At 35.6% G+C, this 6115-nt stretch overlaps 1 long non-coding RNA gene across 1 annotated transcript; it reads right to left on the reverse strand.

Moving 5' to 3' along the window:
• Positions 1–1231: 1231 nt before the first annotated feature.
• On the reverse strand, positions 1232–2548 carry LOC125233456. Its single transcript, XR_007177857.1, has 2 exons — positions 2463–2548; positions 1232–1529 (listed from the first exon to the last, which is right to left on the reverse strand). It is a non-coding gene; the product is annotated as an uncharacterized LOC125233456 (long non-coding RNA).
• Between the last annotated feature and the right edge of the window lie 3567 nt (positions 2549–6115).

Genomic DNA, 6115 nt, shown 5'->3' on the forward strand with positions numbered 1-6115 from the left:
CGACAACCGGTCACTTCGGCGTTCGACGAAACAATGAGGGTGGCTGGTGGCGAGTCGGGGCGCGGGGGGCCTTGTGTTGCAGGTGGGGAAAAACGGGACTACCAACATCGCGGCGGTGAGACGCCGGAGCGACTTACAACGAACGATGGCGCCATCTATCGGTCCGATGCGACGTCTACGACGTACTCTCTCTATAAAGACCTCGGATATACAAACGGCACAAATAATAATTCTTGATCTACCTAAACCTATATTCGTATCAGGCGACTTCAACGCTCATCATATAGCATTTGGCTGTGCGTCCACCAAACCGCGTGGCCGGCAATTATTTGACATGATAGAAGAGTGTGATTTATGCATTTTGAATGATGGTAGCTTTACAACTCTTTAATTATCCAAATCGTAATCCTTCTGCCATAGATGTTAGTTTAATTAGTCCTAGTGTTGCCCCTCTTTGCGAATGGTTGGTAAATGATAACAACATGGGAAGCTATCACTTCCCGACCATAACCGACATTACACTTTCAGTTGATAGATATCAAGTAAACTCTCCTATTGATAAATATTTATACAGCAAAGCAGACTGGACAAAGTTTAATCAGTTATCAAGTAGCGTCTTTGAAAATTTTACTGTTGATTATGAAAATCCTTTAGAGTCATACAATCAATTTTGCATAGGTCTTGATACTCTTAAACAACAATGTATTCCAAAATTTACTAAAACATCAACTTTTAAAAGCAAACCTCCCGCTCCGTGGTGGAATGAAAAATGTGAGCAGAGTGTCATCAACTCTTATCAAGCTTTAAAATACTATAGAGCTAATCCTACTATAGATAATTATATAAAATACAAAAGACTTGATGCATTAAAAAAACGAACTATTGCAGAGGAAAAAAGTAATGGCTGGAAAAGACTTTGTAATTATTTCAATAGAACTACGCCAATAAGCATCATTTGGAACTACAGAAAAAGGTTTAAAGGTATGAATACAAATAAAAATAAATCATATAGTGATGAATTTGTCCCCTCCTTTTTAGATAAGTTGTCTGATGACAGCACAGTTTTGTTAGATAATCTTGATGTTTACTACAATCTCAATAATAACAACGAAAATACAAAATTTCTTTTGCAACCATTTTCAAGAACTGAATTCTTATCAAGTCTTTTATCACGTAAAAATACTAGCCCTGGCTTAGACGATTTTCCCTATATATTAATAAAAAATTTGGATTCAACAGTACTAGATATTTTATTAGCCATCTTCAATGCATTATGGTCGAAACAAATAATTCCGCAGTCTTGGAAAACGCAATGTGTGATCCCAGTCCTTAAGCCTGGTAAACCTCCAAATAACGCCGATTCATATCGACCTATATCCTTGTCTTCATGTATAGGCAAAATATTTGAAAATATTATTAAGTGTCGACTTGACTGGTTTGTTGAATCTAACGGCATCATTCCTCATGTGCAATATGGCTTCAGGAAGGGTAGGAGCTGCGCAGACAGCTTCCTTTCTCTCATATCTGACCTGAAATATGCAAAAAATAGTCATTCTAGTGCTGTATGTGCTTTCTTAGATGTAAAAGGGGCATTTGATAATGTCCAGCCTAGTGTTCTAGTTAAAGTCTTGACTGGCTTGGGGATACCCGGTCTACTTGCAAAATGGATATATGAATTCCTAAGTAACCGTATTTTATATGTGAAACATAATAACATGTTACATGGACCAAGATCTGTATCTAAGGGTACTATGCAAGGTGCAATTTTATCCCCATTGTTATATAATCTGTACACTAGTGAGATTTGTAAATATGTAAATACACAGTTTGTAAATATTTTGCAATTTGCAGATGACCTTGTATTATACTCAGTGCATCATAGTGTAGACATTGCCATAAATAGGGTAAACTATGCTCTTGAGGAACTTCATTCATATTACTCAAATAAATTACTACTACAAATAAATCCCTCTAAAAGTTCCGCTATGATTTTTAGCAAAGATTTACCATCTTTTCATATTTTATTTAACAATGAAATAATTCCCCATGTTGATCACCATAAATTTTTGGGTATAGTTATTGAAAGTAATCTGTCTTTTGAAAAGCACATTAAATATATTTCACAAAATTCAGCAAAGGGTCTAAACATAATGAGATGTTTGGCAGGAGTATCTTGGGGGCAGACCCAAAAATACTCACTATTTTGTATAAAGCCATAGTTAGGAGTCATTTTGATTATAGTTGTTTAGCGTATTTAGATAGTAAGTGTGTACAAAGATTAGATATTATTCAGAACAAGGCTTTGAGGATAATTTCAGGAGCTATGTGCTCCACCCCTATAAGGGCAATGGAGATAGAAACTAATATTATGCCACTTACATTGAGAAGGTTACTACTTGCAGAAAGATTCGGTGTGAAGCTACTAGCTTCAAGTAATCAACATATAATGAAGAAAATCATACCTTGCGAATTAAACTGTAGGGAGCCTCTAACAACAGGTGCTGATCTTCTCAATGGCCATCCTCCCGAACTGTCTCGCATTTTGCTGGAATTAAAGAAAAATTACCCATCAATATACTGTATTTCACCTTGGCCATGCTATTCTCATACATATGATTGTTTGTTTTGTGAGGTTTCAGTAATTAAGGATTTAGTCAATAATAATGAGGAAATGCTAGAGTTTTTAAGTAAAAATGAAGAAGTCTATAAACTTTATACTGATGGTAGTAAAGGAGATCACCATGTACGTAGTGCTGTTTATAATCCTCAAACCAAATGCAGTCTTAGAGGCCATTAAAATTATAAGTCATGTAAATAGTCATCAAAAGTTTCTTATTCTCACCGACTCTTTAAGTTTAATTAAAGCTTTAGAAAGTTTTAAGATACATTTCAAAAGTTTGTATATAATTTTTAAGATAAAAGAAATGATTACTATTTATAAGAAAAAGGGAATTGAAATTTCCTTTATGTGGATCCCTTCACATAAAGGAATATCCGGAAATGAGATAGCTGATAAGGCTGCAAATGAAGGACTTAACCCATTAGATGTATCATTAATGATAAATATACCAATGACAGATTGTTATTCGACAATAAATAATGAAATAAGAAGTTTGTGGAAGGAGTTTTGGAAAAAAGATCAGGAAATTAAAGGAAAATGGTATGGAAGTATCCAAGCAAACAGTTAAGCCATGGTACCACAAGTTAAGAACAGCAAGTCGCGACTTCATCACAACTTTAAACCGCCTCCGTTTTGGTCACACTAAAACACCTGCACACCTAGCCAAACTTGGGATCATTGGTGATGACAAATGCACCAACTGTGGTAACATCTGTGATGTACAACATATAGTCTTTTCGTGTCCAGCATATTCCATGGCTCGTCTCATTCTGGCCACTGAGGTAACTGAAAAGGAAGTGCTTGAAGTCACAGACGACCCCTCCCGCCGCCTAAAAGTGTTGTTGCAAAATGTGGACTATTATCAACCAATTTATAAGTTCGTTAAAAACACTTTTGGTTCAGTTTGACGTTACACCGGTTTGACAGTATGCAACGAAAGTGAGTTTTAAATGTGTGAAATGTGAAGTGAATCAACTTAAAAAACCGTACAAACGCATTACCATTAAAATAAAGACAGCTTTAGTGAAACTAGTGATATTAAAATATGAACTGTGAAGTGAACAAAGAACTGACTCATCACCATCAAAAATAAAGACTTGGCTTAAAGGTCTTAGATACCAGGCCATAAAATTACAAAAAAAAAAAAAAAATGACAGATGGACCAAAATGTTGACCGAATGGTGGCCGTTATCCGATGTAAGAAGCGTCTGGCATCCGTTGGCTTGTTGGGTGGACGACATTCGAAAAACTGCGGGGCACTTCTGGATGAGATTGGCCCAGGACCGTGATAAGTGGCGTACACGAAGGGAGGCCTGTGCTCAGCAGTGGGCGATTAATGGCTGAAATGATGATGATGATGATGATTGTTTTACGCGATAGTTACTCATGAAATAAAACTATCCACCCCATAACTAAGTCACCCTTAGTGCGTTTTCATAATATTTCGTCAGTATTTAAGAAAAAAAAAAACCGGCCAAGAGCGTGTCGGGCCACGCTGTGTAGGGTTCCGTAGTTTTCCGTATTTTTCTCAAAAACTACTGAACCTATCAAGTTCAAAACAATTTTGCTAGAAAGTCTTTATAAAGTTCTACTTTTGTGATTTTTTTCATATTTTTTAAACATATGGTTCAAAAGTTAGAGGGGGGGACGCACTTTTTTTTCCTTTAGGAGCGATTATTTCCGAAAATATTAATATTATCAAAAAACGATTTTAGTAAACCCTTATTCATTTTTAAATACCTATCCAACAATATATCATACGTTGGGGTTGGAATGAAAAAAAATATCAGCCCCCACTTTACATGTAGGGGGGGTACCCTAATAAAATATTTTTTTTCATTTTTTTATTTTTGCACTTTGTTGGCGTGATTGAGATACACATTGGTACCAAATTTCAGCTTTCTAGTGCTAACGGTTACTGAGATTATCCGCGGACGGACGGACGGACGGACGGACGGACAGACAGACATGGCGAAACTATAAGAGTTCCTAGTTGACTACGGAACCCTAAAAAACACGTACCTACTTGAATGGTACGTGGCAGAAAGTGCGTTTTTGTTTTAAATAATATCTAAGTATAACATATAAATTACCACATAGGTGATGTGAAAAGCCCTCCACGTAAATACCTATCTCATTTTGCTCCCTTGTTACACAATCTAGTATTGCGCGTATGAGACTAATTATATGAATAATATTTTTTTGTGTATTCAATGTTGATGTGGTATTGTTATACTAATACTTACAGTTAATAGTACCTACTAGATAACAAAAACTTACTTTGTACGAAGTTGATTAACTTTATAGTAATTTTGTTCAACCCTGCGTGACCTTGCGCAGTAGAGACCGCCCGCATCGACCTGCCACAGATTAACTACTGAGCCGTCCATATACTGTGCCGATATCATTGCGCTCCGCTAAGGCTACGCTGGTCTGATTCTGATTTTCTAACGTTTAAAATAGGGTATATTAATAGCGTTAAGAAAACAGCATGAATACGTTTATAAAGTTTTATTTTTATTTACGTATTTCTTTTACATGTAACAAACAATAATTTAAACAGAAACAATTTTGTGTGATTGTACAATTTAGTTCAAAAATGTGCAAAGAATTGACGTTACCCTAATTAAAACACAGCCTTTTTATTAATGCCTACTTATATCTATAATTTACAAAATCAACTCTTAGAGAACCTACAAAATATCCTTTAAACAAAAAAATACTTAGCATTTTAGAATAATTTTAAATTACTCTTTACACTTGTGAGTAGGTATTGTTTAAATGTGCTTTATATATTATACAGTTTTTTTTCTATCATATTCACATTGAGCTATAATTTACAATGTACAAAAAATATTTACCCCTTTCATACTATTTTAAAGAGTATGATGTCAGAACTCAGTTTACCTTCATAACTTAAACCTAAGTAACAAATCATCTGATGGAATATTTTTTTCCCCTCACTAGCTCGGAAACACGTGTTTTGTCCTTTAATACCAGCGGGTAAAAACGCATTTTATCCACTAGTGGGTAAAGTAATTTGACCTTGAATAAAGTCAAATTAACTGCTTTAAAATTGATAAAAGTAGGTGAATCTAGTAATAAAGATGATTTACCACCTGTGGAACTACTGGAAGCAGTGATAAACGCATTTTTTGCGTTATAGTTTCCTCGCTATAGTGAGGGGAAAAGTTTTGTGTTACACTCGGGTGCAAATGTATTTTACTTCTCGTGTGTTAAAAAACTCGCAAGTTCAGGATTCTATTCTCGAACCACTCGCTTCGCTCGTGGTTCAACTATAGAATCCTTTCACTTGCTCGTTTTTCAATTCCACACTCGGCGTTCAAATACAACTTTGCCCCCTTGTATAACAAATAACTATTAACCCCGGATGCAAAAACGACATCTGTGTCATCGTAGCTCCCGAACGGATGAACCGATTTAGATTTCGTTTTTTTTAACCCCCGACGCAAAAACGACGGGGTGTTATAAGTT

Source organism: Leguminivora glycinivorella, chromosome 14, assembly GCF_023078275.1.
Source record: "Leguminivora glycinivorella isolate SPB_JAAS2020 chromosome 14, LegGlyc_1.1, whole genome shotgun sequence".
In the NCBI taxonomy this organism is placed as follows: domain Eukaryota; kingdom Metazoa; phylum Arthropoda; class Insecta; order Lepidoptera; family Tortricidae; genus Leguminivora; species Leguminivora glycinivorella.